The sequence below is a fragment of the Mustela putorius genome, unplaced genomic scaffold, assembly GCF_011764305.1.
Source record: "Mustela putorius furo isolate JIRA1106 unplaced genomic scaffold, ASM1176430v1.1 tig00001075_pilon_pilon_pilon, whole genome shotgun sequence".
NCBI lineage: Eukaryota > Metazoa > Chordata > Mammalia > Carnivora > Mustelidae > Mustela > Mustela putorius.
The window spans coordinates 5,002,995-5,023,776 of NW_025421560.1; the positions used below are offsets into that span (position 1 = coordinate 5,002,995).

Here is a 20,782-nt window from a genome sequence, read left to right on the forward strand (position 1 = left end):
ATTCTCAAACTCAACTGGGTAAGGATTTGCAGAACTCATGGAAAAGCTGCATTCAAGCTAATCAAGAATTCGTAAAGGAGAACTTACTGAGTTGAGGAACTTGAGCCTACCTTTGTGACTCTTGTTTGAAATGTTGCTGGTTCTTTAATATTTCTTCTTCCAGATTTAGGGAAACTGTATCTGAAAATATCCATGATCTACAGAAATGTGATGAAATATTTCTGTGTGAACAAATGGGAAAATTTAACTTCTCTCCCTTCCTGAACCCTCCATCATTCTCAGGGAGAATTCTTTCTTCCAAGGTACTTAGTATTATTGGCACAAGTACAGCACAAGTGCTTTTTTCCTGTAACAGGACACCGCTAGAAACATTGGTTATTTTACTAAGGGATTGAGTGAAATGTCCAATTTGACAGTAATGTGTATAGACTCAGATAATGACCAGACAATTTTCAGGAATTAAGGGTGACTTTGTGGAGCCCCTTGGCAATAGCGGCTTCACACCTCGATGACACAGTGCTCAGGAGCCTTGCCAGATGAGTAGGGAATGTTACCTGTTGGCAGGTATAGGAACCTCAGGATATTTGGGGGGACCTCGAGAAGAGGAATCCACTCAAATCAACAGGTATTGCAGTCAAGTCTGATGGGAGTATTGCACTTGGCTTTGGCCTGGACACACTACTGAAAGTTCACTCTAGTGATTCCTCATGAGAAGTTCCCGCACAGCAGGGTTTCAAAATCTGTATGGAACGGTCCGTCACTATGCCTGCCAGGCTTAGTTAGAATAGATGCTAAGAAACCTAGTGTGCTTGTGGCTGCCTTCTTGCATCTAAGAAACCATCCCAAATCGGTTGAGCTGAAAGCCATCACCCATGTGGACTGGCACACGCTGCCACCACTGCCAGGCGTTTCTGTGCCTCACAATGGGTCCCGTGAAGCTTTGAATCTGTTTAGTTCACAATCAGGTTTGGGGACCTCACTTTGTAGGGTGGCAGTGTTTTCGGATTGGGAAAATCCTATCAGAACTATACCCCAAATCGTCCCAGAATCCTCTAGAAGCTGGTTGTTGGAGGGCTTGCCCTTTAGGTCAGTAGCATAGTCTCTGGTTAGGAGTGAAGCAACTTTAATCTCCAAGGTATAGGTTACATTCATATTGGGTGGTGATTAGTTGTTGGTTTTTTATTTCTTTTTTGAGTTCCAGGGTCCATGAGAGGCATGTCTTAGAAAGGAAAGACCAGAGGCTCATTTCAGCCAAATAGAGTTTTGAGGAAAGAAAGGAAGCAAGACAACAGAGTCACTCACATAGAGTAGAAAAGACATTGAGGAGGTAGAGTATATGCATATCTCCAGTGGGAGTTCCGTGTCATTGAAGTTACGGGGGGTAGAGGAATGAGAATGCATGTTAAAGGTGAACGAAGATTCAAGGAGAAGTAAGCAACCCTAGGACGGTCATGCAAAATGCAGTTGAAATAGGGTTTATCCAGATCTTCTGTTCGGTTTATGGGAGAAGCAGAAACTTTATTTAGACTCCTGTCACATGGTGATTGACCTCTGGGCCATTTCCTGGCCCACATCCTCCTGCTTGGGTCTGCAAAGATATCCTGGAAATCCCGGTAGCCCGCTGACCGTGCATGTATGATTTGAAGGTCTGCCAGCAGCAGTGCTAAATCTTTAAATTTCAGGATTCTGTGGTCTTAGCCTCTTTGAGCTTGTGCTCTCTGCTTTAAGGGAGGGGCATGCTTTCAGTTCTGTGTGACATTGTGTCTTCCCCAGTGTGGTTCCTGGGACCTCAACTAAAAGCTCTCCCTGTTTTTACAGGTGGTGCTTTGAACCTCAGGTGACTGGACCTCGTTGGCAGCATCCAACGCGTCTGGCCTCTGTCTCTTCAGTGCAAATTCAAGTGCAAAATATACAGGAATGTGACCTCTGTCATCTCCCTGGTGGATGTATATCACAGTCATAAGTTGTCATGGTTCTGAACCTCCCGCCAGGGCTGAGGTTTAGGCCTTGACTTGGGTATCTTTTTTGCCGGCTTCTGTCTTTCTTCTGGAGGGAAAAATACCCTCTTCTTGTCGATTAACTTGGAGTTGTACCCCCTGAACCAGAATGTTTAGAGTTGGCTGCTTGTGGAAGATGACTTAGTGGCACATGTGGAGAAGGTTCTGCAAGTCCCTGCCCCACAAAAAACTTCTGAACTCCAGGTTGCCTCTGGTAGCAGAATCCTGAGTTATTGCAGCCTGACCTCGTATAGACATTCTCTTGACGATCAACTATCTGCCCACACTTGCTTCATTGGGCCATACATCTAGAGCAAAGAATCCCGGGCATCTTTACAAATGGATGTCTGAGTGGACTTCCGCACACGTGTTCTCTCTCTCTTTCTCTCTATCTCTATGTTTCTTTTTGTGGGCGGAGTGGGAGTTGCAGAGGATGAGAGAGACACTTCAGCAGGCTCCACATGCCTTCCATAGCCTGACACAGGCTCAATCCCATAACCCTGACGTCATTACCTGAGCCAAAGCCAAAAGTTGGTCCCTTAAGTGAAAGAACCATGGAGGCATTCCTGGACAGTCTTTGTGTTTATGGAAGGGACCGTAAGAACCCCCTTCTGTTCTAAAATCTACCGAATCGGGGAGTATTTCCACATCTGCTGTGGTCATACACCCTCTCAGGCCCAGAGATACATAGCTGTTCTTGGTGGTGGAGAAAAGCCCTTGGCTCCCATGTTCTCATAGTCGGGGAGGAAGCCCTCACTGCCTGATGCTGAACTGTCGAGGTTTTCCTGCCCTGATCCCAACAGGTCTTCCAGAAGAGCTTCTTTGTAAAAGATGAAATTAATTTGCCAACCCCTGGTTGGCACAGTTGGGTAAGCATCTGCCCTTGGCTCAGGTAGGATACCTGAATGCTGGATATCAAGCCCTGTATTGAGCACCCTTCTCCATCTTCCTTGCTGAGTGACCCTGACTGTTTTGCACTCTCTCTAGCTCTGTCATTCTCCAATATGTGAAGTAAATAGAAATATTTCTAACCATGTAATTAATTTGTAAATCCTTTGCATTTTGTAAGGACAATATTAGTAGAATTAAGGACACATGAGAGGTAGATCACAAACCATGTGTTGAATCTTGTGGCCATTCATCCTTGCACGATATACATATGTCGATAGGTTAAGGTTTTCTTGAACATACATTGAGGGTGCACTTGAGATGGCTTTGCTGGCAGGATGTGATTTTATTAAAGCACAGGATACGACCCTTGGGTAGAAAGGGTTGCTTGCTAGGGTCGTGACGGGAGGCTGACTCTCTGGGATAGCATTGGGGGAGGTCAGGCAAAAGGGAGGTTTTGCAAGAACGTGGCAGGAGGACAGAGGACACCCAGGATTCAGGAGGCTTTGCTCTTGTGAAGGGAAGGTGGTTTTTCCTGCTAGAAAGGCATGAATTGAAAGATGGCGCGGAGCTTCCTGGAGCAATGTTACCTTCCTCCTCTCACAGGTCCTTCTCAAGGGACTGCAGGTTTGAAAAGAAACTCTGTCCTATGGACATTTCCTTCAGCCTCAGCCTCCCTCAGTGTCATGGAGGGGAGGGAGATGTCAGGGCTTCAGGAAACGGAGATCCGGGCCTCTGGCAGGTAGCTAGCCTCTCGTTAAATGAGCCTCTTCCTGCAGAATCAGACCGGTCTTGCCGGGTTTTGATCTCCATCTGTGGAGAACCTGTTTTTTCCTTTCCTCAGCTTGAGGGCAGTCAAAGCGCCTGAGGGATGTCCCCTGTATCACAGGTTGGGGGGCGGTGTGGCGTGCCAGCGCCTGCTTGGTGCTCAGCTAGCCTTCCCCTCCCTCCTCGTGTGCCCCTGACCAGTGCAGAGCCTTGCGTGGTTAAGGTTGTTGAAGGAAGACAGTCTCATCTTCTGTAGCTTCTTCCTGCTGAATAGGGGCGTAGAGCTGTCCCTCCGTGTGGGTCATTGCTGGTCAGGTGGGGGAGGCCCAGCTGGGGGAGGCCTCTTCTGTCAGAGTCGTAAAAGGAAGAGGTCGCTGAGTGCAGGGGAGAACTTGTGACTGGATCTTCCTGAGTGGAAAGGACCATTTGTCCTCTGGAAGTTACTGCAGTGAAGGGTTCCTGGCACCACCTGCAGAGACCGGGCAGGGGGTGGGAAACAACACAACGGGGTTAGAAGAAGAAAGGGAAGGAGAATCCCCATGAAGAGTCCTCTGATAGTGGGTGAGAACCCTTCCCCAGGCCAGGAGTTGAGCCAGTCCTTAAGGAGAGGAATCCTTGGAAGTGGGGATTTGAGCAGTGGTGGTGTCTGGTAGAAACCCAGAGTTCTCTTTGAGATCATGGGGAATGTATGCACAGCATTGTGTCTTTCGATGGGCACAGGCTCCACCTTGTGCAGCAGTTACCACCTCTGAAGCCTTTGTGTTCTGTAGAACTGCTTTATGCGTTGGGATCATTCCCGTATTTCACTGAGAAATCCTGTTTGGGGTGACACGGTGGGCCTTGACTGTGTACTCAGTAAGGACTTCCCCATGCCCCACGACATCCTCCATTCCCAAAGAGGGGCAACGATGGATGCCAGGTGGCCACGTCAGTGGAACAAAGCACCCGTGCACCATTGCTTAAAATGGGGAAGGTCGGCTGGGTCGGTGATGGTTTTCATGATGCGCCCATGCATTTGGCCCAGGCCAAATGTCTGGCGGCCTCTGGAGCTTGGGGAAGCCATGGGCCCAGGTTAGAGCTTCATGGCCATTGCGTCCCAGCTAGGGACCCTTATCGAATCCCCAGTCTCCTTGAACCGCAGTCAGGCTTTCAAGGGCTCCTTGGGTTGGGAGGGCCATTCTTGGAACGTGCAAGCATTTCAGGCCCATATCGGGTTGGGGGGTTCTGGCTTGGGAAGAAGAGCCTTTTCTGTCAATTGCTTCATGGGCGACAAGGATGAGGAAGGCCTGTCAGAGTCCGGATAAATGCTTGTATGATTTGTTGCCAATGAGAACCAACAGGTGGGCACTAGGATCTCTGCTTTGGGGGCAGACATGTTTGCTGATAGGCTTTGGCCTCAGCAGTCCGAGTTCGACTGATGACAGCACTCCTGGTTCTTCTTACCGCCTTTCCCTGAAACTGTTGCCGTTGCTAAAGCACCTGTCCTCCACGTTTTTCGTAGGGGCCTCTGCAGTGTGGTGGACTTCAGAACCTTTCCAGAGTTAGGAGCCATGGGCATAGAGCAGTCGGGTCCAGGCCTAAGGATCGCTGGGTTTCCAGTTGGCCATCATCTTTAGGGCTTTCAGAACTTAGATGCAGCTGTATACCACTGGCATCCTGTTAAAATGCAGGCATATCTGGAAGTGTAAGGTGGTACTTGGTAATATCATGGGCCTGCTGTCATGGTTTGGTGGCCTTTGTTCTCTGGGACACTCTGGAGCTGATGCCAGGCTCACCAGCCATAGCGAAGGAAATTCTGTCATCACCCCTCCCTGAACATCCCAGGTAAGCTTTTTTTTTTATTTCCACTTTGTTTCAAAATGAGTATTCTAAAATTTGAAAGGATTCATATTTTTAAAACAAAAAAATAGAGGGGCTCCTGGGTGGCTCAGTGGGTGATTGCTCCTGCCTTTGGCTCAGGTCATGATCCCAGGGGCCTGGGATCGAGCTCCACATGGAGCTCTCTGCTCAGCAGGGAGCCTGCTCCCTCTCTCTCTGTGCCTGCCTCTCTGCCTAATTGTGATTTCTGTCTGTCAAATAAATAAAATCTTAAAAAAAAAAACCCGAAAAGATAGAAATAGGCAAGAATTACTTGAAGGGAAGTGTATCAAGTATATCAAGCAAATTCAAAGAACAGTTTGGTAGAATGAGAAGCAGGACTCTTAATTTCACAGAGTTGTGCAAGTTATAAAACTTCCTTTGATTTCTCTAATAACAACACTGAAATTGCCTATAATCATTTCTGATAGACAGAGCATTGTACTAGAAGTGAATGGATGCTTTTCAGGGGACCGAACAATGAGGTCTGAGTGGACAGCCCTCTCATGATCCTGTTTGATCCAGGAATAGGATTTTGAAGATCTGGTGGAATGGAGGGACCACGCGTCCTCCAGATGACTCTCCCTAAGGGTTTGTGTCCGCTTGTTCACATCTCTAGCTTGAATAGCCGACTGTTCCGGCTTTGGTTTCTGCATTTCTCATTCATACTTCAACTTCATGAATGCATTCTTGCTTCTTCGACATTCAGCTGAGTCAGCTCTGGAAAAGGCTACCAAATTGTCACATCCAGTTTTTGGCTTTAGTCTTACTTGCCCATCCTGCAGCATAACCCTCAGTCTCTGTTGTCTCTGACACCTGCCTGCTAGCTTTCCTTTCTTATCTCTGATACATCCCCTTACTGTTCCTCACAAAGTTGTCTTTCCCTTTTGCCCCAGACGTTGCCTCTCCTTGGGTTTGTTGCCCAACCATCCTTGGCTCACTGCTTTTCTTCAGTCTGTGTTTTTTCCTGACTGGTCTTCTCTTTCTCTCTCTCTCTTTTTAATAAAATACTTCTGAATTAGTAATAACATGGTTAAAGGTAAAGTGATGTTCCCTCTAGGAAGGGTGACATTTTTCATCTCAACTGAGACACTTCCACTGAGAATGAAAGAGGTTCCATAAAGTTATGATGGGACAACTGGCTATATCGGGACAGTCCCAGACAAACTGGAGTTATGGTCCTCCTGCTGTAGATATGTCTGTCTGTCTTGTTTGTCCTACCAGTGCTGCTTTTTTTCAGGTAAAAGATACTCTTGTATGCCCCCTACTGTTATTTAGAAGGGAATCCATCATCTTTAGGGCTTTCAGAACTTAGATGCAGCTGTATACCACTGGCATCCTGTTAAAATGCAGATGCTGATTTAGTAGATCTGGTGGGGGCCCTGAGTTTTGCATTTCTAAAAAGCTCCCAGGTGAAGCTGACTCTGCTGCTCAGGGAGCCACACTTTGAGTAAGGAGTCTATACATGATTTTCTGTTCTTTCTTTGATTTTTTGTCACTTCTTAAAAGTCTGTCCAAGACATCTGTATCTAAACGGAACATGGATTGTTTCTTTGTTATAACTGCACAGTAATTCAAGCATGGACGTTCCATAGTTAGTTAACTGGTTATTATTAGTTATGCACTATTTCAAACCTTTTGCTATTACAAACCAATGTTCTAGTGAATGACCTTGTACATATAGGTTTTTTCTATCAGGTAAATTCCTAGAAGTGTGCTGCCAGGTCAACGGGTGCATAGAATTGATAACTCGATCATTCAGGATTTTGGTATCATTTTGTGTCACTCCCATCGACACCACCTGAGTGCTTGGTTGTCCACGCTTCTCCCATAGAACATGTGGTTCAACTTCTGGAATTTTGGCAGTGGAAAGAGAAACGTCGTATTTTATGAAGTTTATCTCTGCAAGCTTCTTACCTATGAGTGAGGTTAAGTATTTTTTCATGTATCTGAAAGGTGTATTTACGTTTCTGTGAACCCTCTGTTCATATCTTTTGCCCATTTTGCTCTTAGGTTTGTGGCTTTTTTTGTTCTTCTTCTTCTTCAGTGTCTAGCTCTTTATAGATTAGGGATACTAGTGCTTGTCCATTTTATGGATTGCAAACTCTTATTTTATGGGATGTGATTTGTCTTTTGATAGTTGACCCTGGTGTTCTCTCCCCCATGCAGGTATTCTGTTTCAGGATGCCACCTTTCACTTAGTCATTTCTTTAGGCTCCCCTTGGCTGTGACAATTTCTCAGACTTCCCTGGTTTTTGATAACCTGGGCAATTTTGAGGAGTACAATTAGGTGTTTTGTAGAATGTCCCTCAACTGGGAATTGTCTGCTGTTGTTTTCATGATTAGACTGAGGTTATGGGTTTCTTGGAGGAAGACCACAGAGATAAAATGTCCTTTGGTCTTATCATATCAAGGGTTAGTGCTCTGGACATGACTTATTACTTTGTTTTCTCTGTCCTCATACTGTACTCCTTGGAAGGAAGTGGGCAATTACACTATACCACTTACACTATACCTCCTTCCTGTTGGAGTAGCTACATGATTATGTACATAAATTATCAGGAATTCTGCATAGGAGATTTTTCTGTTCTCTCCTATTTACTAATCCATTTATATCAGCATGAATTCGTGGCTAGTTATTTTATATTTTGGTTCTAGTACAATGATACCTTGTTCCTTTTGTTGCTCAAGTTGTCCCAGGTTGGTTAGTAAAAGCATCTTCTCGTGGCACCTGGGTGGCTGAGTTGGTTGAGTGTCTGACTCTTGATTTTAGCTCAGGTCATGATCTCAGGGTCCTGGGATCCAGCCCCACCTTGGGCTCTTTGCTGAGTGTGGGGCCTGCTTGAAATTCTCTCTCTCAGGGTGCCTGGGTGGCTCAGTGGGTGAAAACCTCTGCCTTCAGCTCAGGTCATGGTCCCGGGGTCGTGGGATCGAGCCCCACATCGGCCTCTCAGCTCAGCAGGGAGCCTTCTTCACCCTCTCTCTCTGTCTGCCTCTCTGCCTACTTGTGATCTCTGCCTGTGAAATAAGTAAGTAAGTAAATAAATAAATAAATAGAAATTCTCTCTCTCTCCCTGTGCTCCTCCCTGCTGCTTATGCTTTCTCTCCTTTTTCTACTTTCTCAAAAACAAGTAAATAAATTTTAAAAAAAAAGCACCTTCTGTCGCTTCCTGTGTCTATTGACATACCCTGTTATTGTTTGAATATTTCTACCTTACTCTGTGGCAGTAGATTTTCCAGGTTCATCTTATGTCTTTCCTGCCCTAGAATTAGCCATTTCCCCCCCCCTAAGTAGTTCTGGTTCTTTTCATTGGAACATAGTATGAGAAACCAAGATTGGGGGACTAGGTGTGTCTGTTGTGACTTTTAAGTCATTGCTCAAAGACCCACTCAGCTAACTGAACAGGGAGTTTGTGTATACTCACTCATGAATATACATGTGTCTAAAAATATTTGAGTATGTCACCATCTTTATCTATAGTAAGCTAAGTATTCACACTGTTGTCTCCTGGTTTTAAAACACAAGTTTTCAAAAACATAGGATGTGAAATTGCTGTGTTTGTTATGTATGTATGTATGTATGTATGTTTAGCTTCGCAAGAAATTGCTGTGTTTGTTATGTATGTATGTATGTATGTATGTATGTTTAGCTTCGCAAGAAATTGCCAAACTATTTCTACAAAGTTGCTGTATCAGTTTTTGTTCCTACCAACTATGAATGAGAATCTTGTTGTTCTGATTCTGGACCTGAAATTGGCACTGTCATTATTTTTGATGTAACCATTCCAGTACCTGTGTCATGTTGTCTGCATATTCCCACTGAGGTGATGTGGAGCATCTATCTGTTTGTGTATTTATTTGCTACCCTTATATCTTTGGTGAAGAGTTTGTTCAAATCTTTTGCATATTTTTCATTTGGTCATTTCTTTTCTTATTATTGAATCATTAAGAGCTCTTTTGTGATGTTGGACACAAAGCCTTCATTAGATACCTGTGTTCCAAATATTTTCTCCCTGTCTGTGCCTTATCCTTTCATTTTCTTAAAAATGTCTTTCACAGAGCAGAAGACTTTATTTTTAATAATATCCAACGCATGCTTTTCCCCGTGGAATATGCTTTTGCTGTTGAATCTAAAAACCCATCCCCCAAACCAGTGTCCTAGAGATTTTTCTCCTGTATTCTTTATTCTTGTATTTTTATATTTATATCTCTGATTCATTTTTAGTTAATACTTGTGTAAGGTCTGTGTCTAGTTTCATTTCTTTTGCATGAGTGTTCAGTTGTTCGAGCACCATTTGTTGAAAGACTATCTTTTCTCCTTTTATTCCTTTTGTGCCTTTGTCAAAAAATGTTTGACTTTATTTTGGTAGATCTATTCCTGGTCCTTGTAATCTGTTCTGTTGATCTTTGTGTCTCTCTCAGCACTAACACACTGTCTTGGTGGCTAGTAGCTTTATAGTAAGTCTCAAGACCAGGTGAGGTGAATTCTCATTTTTCTTCCACATTGTGTTGGCTATTCTTTTTTAAACTTTTTAAAAAGATGTTATTTATTTGTCAGAGAGAGAGAACAAACAGGGGATGTCACAGGCAGAGAGGGCAGAGGGAGAAGCAGGCTCCCCTCTGAGCAAGGAGCTTGACTCGGGACTTGATCCCAGGACTCTGGGATCATGACCTGAGCCACGCAGGTGTCCAGTGTGTTGGCTCTTCTAGATATTTGCCTTTCTGTGTAAACTTCAGAATCTTCTTGTCATTATCTGCAAAATAACTGTGAGGTTTTACTTGGATTTCATTGAATTTATCGATTAAGTTGGAAAGAATTGACCTCTTAGCCGTATTGAGTCTTGCTACTGATGAATACGAACTCTCCATTTATTTAGATCTTTGATTTCTTCCCTCAGTTTTGTCTTCCTGTGTATATGTATTGTGTTAGATTTTATACTTGAGTACCCTTTTTAGGGGTGTATTGTAGAGAGTATTTTTTTCATTTGAAAATTTGGAATTCAATTCTTTATTCAGATATAGGAAAATAGTTGACTTTTTTACATTGACCTTGTATCCTATGATGTTTTGGTATTTCCTCATTGCTTCCAATAGTTTTTTTTTTACTTTTTATAAGATACTTGAGATTTTCTACATAGACAATAATATTGACTTCAGATAGAGTTTTGTTTTTCCTTTTAAATGACACACCCTCATTGTCTCATGCCCTCTTTCCACCCACCTTCCCTCTGGTAATCACCAGTTTGTTCTCTATATTTGTGAGTCTCTTTTTTTGCGTCTCTTTTATGCTTTGTTTTGTTTCTTAACTTTCACATATGATTGAAATCATAGGATATTTGTCTTTCTTTGACCTATTTCATTTAGTATTATACCTTCTAGATTTATCTGTGTTGTTGCAAATGTCAAGATTTCATTCTTTTCTCTGGCCAAGTACTAGTCTATTAGATATCTATATAATCTCTATCTCTCTCTCTCTATATATATCTATATATACACCACGTCATTTTATCCAGTCATCTATTGACGGGCTCTTCCATATCTTGCCTACTGTAAATAGTGCTGCAATATAAACGTATCTTTTCAAGTGTTTTCATTTGCTTTGAGTAATTACCCAGTAATGGAATTACTGGAACATATGACAGTTCTATTTTTAAATTTTTGAGGAACCCCCACATTGTTTTCCATAATGGCTGCACCAGTTTTCATCCCCATCATCAGTATACAAGGTTCCTTTTTCTTCACATTATCACCAACTCTTGTTCTTTCTTGTTCTTTTTCTGCAGGCAGAGTCCCAGGCTGGCAGGAGAAGTGGGCGTGGTCACTGGGACAGCCCTCCAAAATGGGTCAGGTGACCTTTCAAACTATGGGGAGGTGAAGGGTTCCTAACATCACAACAGCACGCGGGCCATACCGTAGGCGGATTTTTCTGGACCCATCAGACAACCTGTGCAAGACGTGAGGATGAGTGAAATGCGCTGACTGGAATGGAGGTTGTGTTGTCTTCTAGGGCTTCTGTCCCCAGGGGATATTCAGGCCGGTGGGGTGGGGGCAAAGGGGCAGGTTATTTGGGGCCGATGTGCCTTGCTGCGGAAGCGACCCTGTGTTTGAGCAGGAAGGCGGGGGCTGCAGTTGGATCAGGCACCTGGGCCCACGTTGGTTACCACGATGGTCGGGTTGAGGGTAGCACAGGGCCGGCCGGCTGGAGTCTGTAGCCCCTCAACTGCCTTTGACGGCCTGTACCCAGGGCCCGGGGAACCAAGGGACAGCCAGAGTCCCAGGGCCAGGCAGATGCTTATTGGAAAGGAGTAGAGCCAGGGAGAGAGGGAGGGAGGGAGGCCCAGTCAGCCACAGCAGCCAGCCAAATCGCTGGGGTGCTCAAGCGTGATACTCTGCTCTGTCCTTTATTGGAGGGTTGGCGTTTATCAGGGCAAAATGCGCACAGTGTGAACTCTACCATAGCCAGGACCCTGAAGTGGAAGGGTGTTGTGGAAGGGGAAGGTAGTCAGTCGTTCTTGTATTTTTTTTTTTTTTTTTTTTCTTGTTGAGTACCAGGGTCCATGAGAGGCATGTCTTAGCAAGGAAAGACCAGAGGCCCTTTTCAGCCTGATGGAACTCCTGGCAGGCAATTCGCCAAGCATGCTTTAGGGGAAGGCCTTCCAGCAGCAATGCTAAGACTTTGACAGATGGCGGGGCCCTGTGGTTTTGGCCTCCTTGAACCTGCACTCCCTGCTGGGAAGGAGGGGCCTGCTTCCATCATGGGTGACTGTCTCTCCCCATGTGCGGGTCCTGAGACCTCGACTGAATGCTCTCCTTGTTTTTACAGGTGGTGCTTCGAGGCTCAGGGGACGTGGCCTGCTGGGCAGCATCCAGAGCGTCTGGCCTCTGTCTCTTCAGTGCAGATGGAAGTGCAGCACGTCCAGGATTGTGACCGCTGTCGTCTCGCTGGTGCACGTGCATCACAGTGGTAAGTTGTCTTGGTTCTGAACCTCCCACCTGGGTTGAGGTTCAGGCCTTTACTTGGGTGTCTTTCTTGCCGGCCTCTGTCTTTCTTCCGGAGGAAAAGAGAGCCTCTTCCTGTCGATTAACGTGGAGTTGTACCCTTAACCAGAATGTCTAGAGTTGGCTGCTTGGGGAAGATGATTTAGTGGCACATGTGGAGAAGGTTCTGCAAGTCCCTGCCCCACACAAGACTTCTGAACTCCAGGTTGCCCCTTTTAGCAGAGTCCTGAGTTATTGCTGCCTGATCTTATAAATAGACATTCTCTTGATGGTCAACTATCAGCCCACACTGGCTTTATTGGGCCATTCATCTAGAGCAAAGAATGCCGGGCATCTTTACAAATGGATGTCTGAGTGGACTTCCGCACACGTTCTTTCTCTCTGTCTTTCTCACTCACGCTCTCCTGGTTTTTTTTTTTTTTGCGGGGGAGTGGGTGTTGCAGGGGATGAGAACGACCCTTCAGCAGGCTCCACATTCCTTCCATAGCCTGACAAGGGGCTCAGTCCCATAACCCTGACATCATAACCTGACCCAAAGCCAACAGCTGGTCCCTTAACTGAAAGAACCTCGCAGGCATTCCTAGACAGGCTTTGTCTTTATGGAAGGGACCGTAAGAACGCCTTCCTGTTCAAAATCTACCGAATCGGGGAGTATTTCCACATCTGCAGTGGTTGTATACCCTCTCAGGCCCAGAGATATGTAGCTCTTCTTGGTGGTGGAGAAAAACCTTTGGCTTCCATGTTCTCCTAGACAGGGAGGAAGCCCTCACTGCCTGATGCTGAACTGTGGAGGTTCTGGTGCCTTGTCTTCCAGAAGAGCATCTTTGTAAAAGATGAAATTAATTTGCCAGCCCCCGGGTGGCGCAGTTGGGTAAGCATCTGCCCTTGGCTGAGGTCAGGATCCCTGGATCCTGGGGGATCAAGCCCTGGATTGGGCACCTTTCTTTCTCTTCTCCGCTGCCGGACCCCAGCTGTTCTTGCTCCCTCGCTAGCTCTGTCGATCTCCAATAAGTGAAGTGGATATATTTCTAAGCATGCAATTATTTTTTAAATCCATTGCGCTTTGTGAGGACAATATTAGTAGAATTAAGGACACATGAGAGGTAGATCACAAACCATGTGATTTTTGAATCTTGTGGCCATTCATCCTTGCGATCTATATACATCGATAGGTTCATGTTTTTGTGAACATACTTCTATCACCTTGTGTTCTGAGACTCTGAGTTCACCCTCGACTTGATGTTCTCATGGATCCCAGGCAGTGTTACTTCCCGTGATCCCACTTCCTACCAAGGGACAGTACCTGTGTCTGTTGTGAGAGCTCCTGAAGGAGAAGTCCCCTGTTCTTACTTGGCATATTGTGCACGGTTGTGAGACCCGCGCTGTTTGGTGAGACTGGCCTTTATGGAAGTACTCCTGGATCAGAGCAGATGTGCTTGATTTCTAGCTATTGGTTACTGGAATAGCGCATTCCGCATCCCTCAGAACGGGGCCCTGTTATATGTGTTTGCAGTGTCTGAGTTTGTATCTCAGAGTCACCCTGAGGAATTCCTTAGGAGGTAGTTGCTGATGGGAGTGTCCAGGGAAGAATTTCCCTTCGTTGTGTTGGGATCAGTGATTCCTCGGTGTGAGGGTGTCATTGCTGGCTAGGGAAGAAGGGATAGCTGAGCCCATTCCTTTGCTCATCAGACCGGGAGGATTTTCCTGTGTGCGAATCCTCTCAGGTCCTTCCTGGGTTGGCTCCGTGAGGAATGGGATTCCCATATGGGATGTCCTCGCATTCAGCCACAGCGATGATGCAGGGGGTCCCAGGGGTGCCTGCACCTTCGCTCCCATGTGAGGGATGAAGCACACTCTGAGATGGTAGCGGGAGCCTCAGGCCTGAACCCCACCTGAAGCTTCTTCCACCAGGATACCGCGCTGGTGGCTCTCCCCGTGTGAGTTCTCTGGTGTTGGGAAAGGGCCCACTTCTGGGTGAAGGCTCTGCCTCAGTGACGGGAGACAAGGGTTTGTACTGTGTGATTTCTGTGGCGGTGAGCAAGGTGGGCGCTCTGGGTACAGGCGGGGCCCCAGTGGTGACAGACACAGGTTTCTCCGCTCTGAATTGTCTGGTGTCTCCAAATGTGAGAGCTGTATCCAACGGCTCTTCCACATTGACCGCATTTGTCGGGGTGGCCGCCGGTGTGGATCCTCGGGTGCTGGCTAAGGGTGTGGCTGGCCTAAATGCTTTCCCCTGAAGATGACATTCAACCGGTTTCTGTCTGTGGGAACGTGGCCATGGCCTCGAAGGGATGTATGTTGCTGTGAGCTCTTGTGCAGCAATCCCAGCACATGGCTTCTAGCCCGTGTGAGTTCCTGGGCAGGAAGAAGAGCAGAGCTCTCTGAAGCAAGGGTCCCCCACCTTCTTTCCATCCCCGAGGGGCGTCTCCAGTGGTCTTACTGTGTACAGAGGTGAGCACTGCCCTGGAGTTGTTCCCCCCATGTGTATCATGTCTCCGTTCCTCGGAAGGGTGAGTTCTCTCGTGTCTCCCGAGGTTAGAGCCCCGACTAAAGGCTCTCCCACACTGGGTAGATGGGTGTGCTGCGATCCAGGATGAACGAGCTCTGATGTCCCTGGCATCAGGGACACATGGCTGAAGGCTCTTCCACATTGTCAGCAAATACAAGGCTTGTCTTCCCAGGACACAGCACACCTGGAGTGAGTGAGGCACGTGAGACCTCTCCCGTGCTGTGCTCCAGCATTGCCCGGGTTCCTGTGCAGTGTGAACCCTCTGCTAGTGGCCAGAACACGAGGGGCTGTGGCAGGATCGCTCCCTCACGTTCCTCCCTTCTTGACTCAAGGAACGCGTTCCAGCCCCTCCCTTCAGGAATGGTCGCTGCGTCTACCCCTGTAGGCCACTTGTAGTCGCGTGCCTTGTTCCTTTCCGGAATTCATTTAGATCTTTCTACATGGTAGCATCAAACCCACGTCAACTGCTGATTAAATTTTTGATGTTTCTGTTTCAAAGACTATATGCCCGTGAGTCGTGCTGAAGCCAGTGACTTTTCCAGACACTCGGGCGGCGGCTTGACTCGAGACCCATTTCAGCCGAGAAATGAAACTCTTCAGGTTTCTGGTGGGACAGCCCATATGCTCAGGGTCTTGGAAGACCGGAGATTGTGGGGAATGCTTAGCGTAGCCCGTGTCCAGCTCTAGTGTGGAAGGCCAGGGTTCATGACCCTGAAGCTTCCCGTTGACTTGCAGAGAAGCCGACCTTTGAGATGCCCCCGTGTGGGTCTCCCTTCATCCTTTATAATAGGGAACGAATTGCCGTGAGCTCCTGGGTCTTGTACACAGTGAGTGAGTCCTGGAACACTAGGTGAAAAAGTACCGAAGTGCTGTGTGGGGACTAACAGAACAGAAGGAGAAAAGGAAAGAGGGGGAGGGAGGAAGGAATACAAAGAACGAAAAGATCATGTAGGGAAGGAAGGAAGGAAGGAAGGAAGGGAGGGAGCGAGGGTGGGAGAGACGGCGGCTTGCAAAAGGGAGAAGAGAAACTGGTAGAGAGGCATTAGGGGAAAGAAGAATTTGAAAGTTGTGAGACAAACATCTGAGAGTAAGATTTGAGCTTGATGACAAAGGAAAGGAATGGAGTCCTTTACTCAGGAGCAGAAACCGGTTGTAGGGTGTTGGTGATGAGAACCTTTGGACCAGATAAACCTGCGAGACAAAGAGAGTGAGGGAGGGATGCTGGGGAGTTTCAGAAGGGCAACGTCAACCACGTCGAGGACCGAGAGAGGGGCCATGTGAGGGTTTGAGTGCAAGAACCACAGAAGGGTCCAGTCCTCGGAGGACACAGAATGTGCAGCGGGTGAGGTGGATGGAGTCGGAAGAGTTGACAGAAATGGGCCCGTGTTGCAGGGCTGTTTCCACAGGAGCCCTACAGGAGACAGGACTGATGTAGGAAGGAGGTTAGTATTCAAGGCCGATGGCCAAGAAAGAAGTCTTGAGACGGCTTTGCTGGCAGGAGGTGATTTTTATTAAGGCACAGGGATACGACCCTTGGGTAGAAAGGGCTGCTTGCTGGGGTCGTGACGGGAGGCTGACTCTCTGGGATGGCATTGGGGGGGGAGGTCAGGCAAAAGGGAAGTTTTGCAAGAACGTGGCAGGTGGACAGAGGACACCGAGGATACAGTTGACTTTGCTCTTGTGAAGGGAAGGTGTTTTTTTTCCTGCTAGGAAGGCATGAATTGAAAGATGGTTGGGAGCTTCCTGGAGGAATGTTACCTTCCTCCTCTCACAGGTCCTTCTCAAGGGACTGCAGGTTTGAAAAGAAACTCTGTCCTACGGACATTTCCTTCGGCCTCAGCCTCCCTCAGTGTCGTGGAGGGGAGAGAGATGTCAGGGCTTCAGGAAACGGAGATCCGGGCCTCTGGCAGGTCGCTAGCCTCTCATTAAGCGGGCCTCTTGATTCCTGCAGAATCACGAGGACGTTTACAAACCGAGGGAGACTCCGGTCTTGCCTTCCGGGGAGAATCTGTTTTTTCCTTTCCTCAGCTTGAGGGCAGTCAGAGCGCCTGAGGGATGTCCCCCGTATCCCAGGTTGGGGGGGCGGTGTGGCATGCCAGCTCCTGCTTGGTGCTCAGCTAGCCTTCTCCTCCTTCCTCGTGTGCCCCTGACCAGGGCGGAGCATTGCGTGGTTAAGGTTGTTGAAGGAGGACGGTCTCATCTTCTGTAGCTTCTTCCTGCTGAATAGGGGCGTAGAGCTGTCCCTCCGCGTGGGTCGTTCCTGGTCAGGTGGGGTAGGCCCAGCTGGGGGAGGCCTCTGCTGTCAGAGTTGTAAATGGAAGAGGCCGCTGAGTGCAGGGGAGAGCCTCTCCTCCCTAAACCTCTTGCTGCTGCCAAACACACAGGCTGAGCGGGGCACTTTTTTTGTGGGGCCGCTGCCAGTGTTGAGCCCAGCATTGGTCACGGTCCTGTGCGTCGAAGCGACAGGGGCGGTTCCGGTGCGGCACCCTTGGGGAATCCAGCAGGGGTAGGGCCGCTGCCCCTCGAGTCGATCCCAGGGTGATCAAGGGACCCTGGCAGTGCCGCTTCGTCCTGCATGTGTCATGCTCTGCAGGGTTGCCGGGGTCTGCAGGGGACAGCGGGAGGAGGAGCAGCCCCTGCAGCAGACAGGGGAGACGACGGGAAGGCTGCTCTCCATCCCAGTCCCAGGTGGGCCCAGCCCCAGGTCGGCCCAGTCTCCCCACACAACGGATTGTTGTGGGCCCAGGTGGTTGCCTCGTGCTCCCAAGTGTCCGTCATCGGCAGGTCCCGGGCAGCCAGCTCTGGGTGTGGCGGCCGACTCAGAGGGTCCTCTCGTCTCGTCCTCGGGGCTCCAGTGCCGTCCTCTGGTGGGCTGCCCAGAAGTCGTCTCTTTGGCCTACGGAGGTCAGGCGTAAGAGAGCCGTTCCTGCAGGCGTGTTTCCCTGTGTGTTCATGCCGAATCCTCCTCCGGGCCCAAATCGGAGCCGCAAGTGGGGCCCCAGGGCCCTCCTGGCTCCCTTTGTCGGAGCACCCCAGGAGCCTTTGGTGCCTCGGGGGGGGGTGGCGGGCACACTGTCCTGTGGCGCAGCTGTGGAGACAACGGGTGGAGTGGTGTGAGATAGTGAGTGGCGTGTGGTTTGGGCCATGTCTTACCAGAGGCCTGTGGGGTTTTGGGGAATATGTCTTCTGAGGTGTTGAGGTGGAGGTTTCCCTGCAGGACCCATGCATGACCTGAAGAAAGGGGAATTTCCCGTGGGCCCCCTGGGGCTGAATGAAAGCTTCACAGCCAGGGTCCCTCAGGCCCTTCCCTGAGCGTCCTTCTCCATGACGGCAGGGTCCTCCTCCTCCTGCTGGGCTGTCCCTTCCCCAGCCTCTCTGAGAGCCCTGGACGTGCCCTTCTCTGTGGAGGGAGCCTTTGCCCACACGAGTGTGGCAGGTGGCGTGGCAGAGACCACGTGCTCCCGACTCCCAGGGGAAGTGAGTTCGCACAGTCCACGGGCTGTGGGCAGGTGTTGGGTGAGGTGGGAGCAAGCAGGGTGGCCTTTCCCTGGTGAATCTCCCCTGCTGACTGAGGGATCGAGGAGAGTCTCTAGAGCATGAAACTCACAAAGCAAAATGGTGCCATGAGGGGACCCACTACCTCCCACGAGGCGTCTTGGAGGCTCGGGGGACTGGAGGTGTTGGTCAGATCGTATGGGAGTGGCCGGCAGACATGACTCAGCTGGAGACCGGGCCCGACTACGTGCCCACAGGGATGCAGCGCTGGGAGGGGTGAGCTGTCCTGCTCCTGTGAGCCCGGGGGGGCCTTGTTTGCTCATTTCTCTCGTGCCTGAAGTGGGAGATGAGGCCACCTCACCACTGTCTCTTCGCGAGTAGTGTCGCCTGGGAGTAAGCCATCTGCTGACTTTTGCAGGGTGGGAGGGCAAGGCTTGTGTCGTGCAGAGGGAGGGGCTCAATGGGGGGCGTGGAGCCCTTTGCCAGGAGGTCACCGTGCCTAGGCTGCCTGGGGTCCAGTCCCTCCAGGTAGCCAGGGCCCTCCCTCCAAGATCAGCAGCTCCTGGACGACAGCGCCTAACCACCACAGGGAGTTGCCTGGATTAGGTGGAGGTTCCCCGTGGGATGTTCTCAGGTCTTCCTAGTGCCTGCAGGGACTGGGACCTTCCTCTCCTCTCCTCTTTGTGGTCAGAGGCTAGGGCAGCACCCCGGGTTTTGTGCGGTTTGCCGAGGTGCCCACAACAGGGACTGGGCAACGAGGGAGAACGTGTGTCCATGTTCACCGGCCCCTTTTCCTGCCCGACTCACCCCGTTCCCGAGTCCTCCTCTTCTTCTGCGTCCCTTGTCATTTGCGCCATGTCCACAGAAGGGAAGCTTCTTGAGAGCTGAGAGCAAGAGCAGAAGTGGGTATGAGCACAGACTCCCTGGCATCAGAGAACCAAGTGGGGATACTCACACCCAGCCTCCCTTCCCGAGGGCCCTCCAGCCGGGTGAGCCGTGCCCTGCCGACTCCCAGCCCTCTCTCTCTGCTCTGCTGTCCGGGGCTGCTTCCCAGAGTCAGCAGTGAGGGGTCAGGGTGATGGTAGGAAAGGGGTGAGGAGGGCTGCCCGGGGATTTCATGCAGCAGTTCCGATGCAAAGCCTGAGTGCCTGCCGGAGACGAGGGCCTCCAGGGTGGGCATCGTCAAAGCAGGGAAAGGGGAAGCGCTGGGAGGAGGCGCTTATGGACAGAGGAGAGAGAAAGCCCAAGAGATGGAGGTGGAAGTGCATTACAGGCGCAGGGTGGCTCCTTCCGACGGAATCGTCGTCCATGGAATCCTTCTCCGGGTCAGAGATCAGCGAGGATGCTGGGGTTGGCCATGAGAGAGGACAAAGGGGAGTTAGTGCAGCTGGCGACCCACTGCTCTGGGGATGCTGGGCTCTGCCCTCAGTGGGGTGCGTCCCTAGCTCCGAGTCCTCCTTGGCCTTGGTCGCTTGATTTCCGCAGGGTACAGGGGGGGTCTCCGGTTGCCCACCTGCTCTTCCCACCTCCGATTCTCTCCAAGACCCGGAAGCCCGGCTGTGTGATCCTTTCCCCCCTGGAGGCTGTCACTGTCCCTAAGACTGCCTCTGCGGGACTTTGTCTTCCTCTGTCCTTGTACTTGTCCTTCCCTGCTCTCTGTCTTCCTCCTCGTCCTCTTCCACCTCCTCCCCTAGAGATGCTCCATGTCCTTCCCCCTGCCAAGCTCCACCAGTCCTATTGTTGTCCAGGAGGGGGCAACCATGAAAGAGAGGAGATATCCTGGGTCCCCCGGAATCAATCCCCCGATCTGTCTGTGCTGGGAGCAGTTGTCATGGGCCTGGGATTGCTGGGGAAATGCAGGGAGAGATGGCCCACCTCCTCCCCACAGCCCATGTCTGCCCAGGGACTGGGATGACCTTCCCAGGGACGTGTTTCAGGGAACGCAACGCCCTCTGTTTCCCTAAGTGTTAGAGAGGTTGAATGGAGACGGGAGCATGGGAAATTGTGCAGGCGCCCTCAGCTGTTCAGGGCAGCCCTGGAAAGCATCCATCGGTGTGGTGACTGAAACACAGGATTCCTTGCCAGTGCTCCTGCTGAGGCTTGCCAGGAATGGACGGGGTCGGGGTGTGTGTAGGGCCCTGGGCAGGCCTGAGGAACGTTTGCCGTGTGGGCATGGCTAGGGAGTGGGGGAGCATGGCCAGGGCTGTGAGCGGCGAGGTGGGTTTGTGAGAGGAACCGTGACTCCCTGACCCTGCTCCCAAGAGGCTCT

At 49.6% G+C, this 20,782-nt stretch overlaps 1 protein-coding gene across 1 annotated transcript in view; it reads left to right on the plus strand.

Moving 5' to 3' along the window:
- LOC123393914 overlaps positions 1-20,782 on the plus strand; it is a gene marked incomplete at its 3' end in the record, with an annotated part of 112,432 nt that overhangs the window by 12,751 nt on the left and 78,899 nt on the right. The window contains exons 2-5 of the mRNA XM_045087207.1: positions 1,819-1,956; positions 3,877-3,879; positions 11,294-11,358; positions 12,334-12,474. The remainder of the gene's footprint in view (positions 1-1,818; positions 1,957-3,876; positions 3,880-11,293; positions 11,359-12,333; positions 12,475-20,782) is intronic.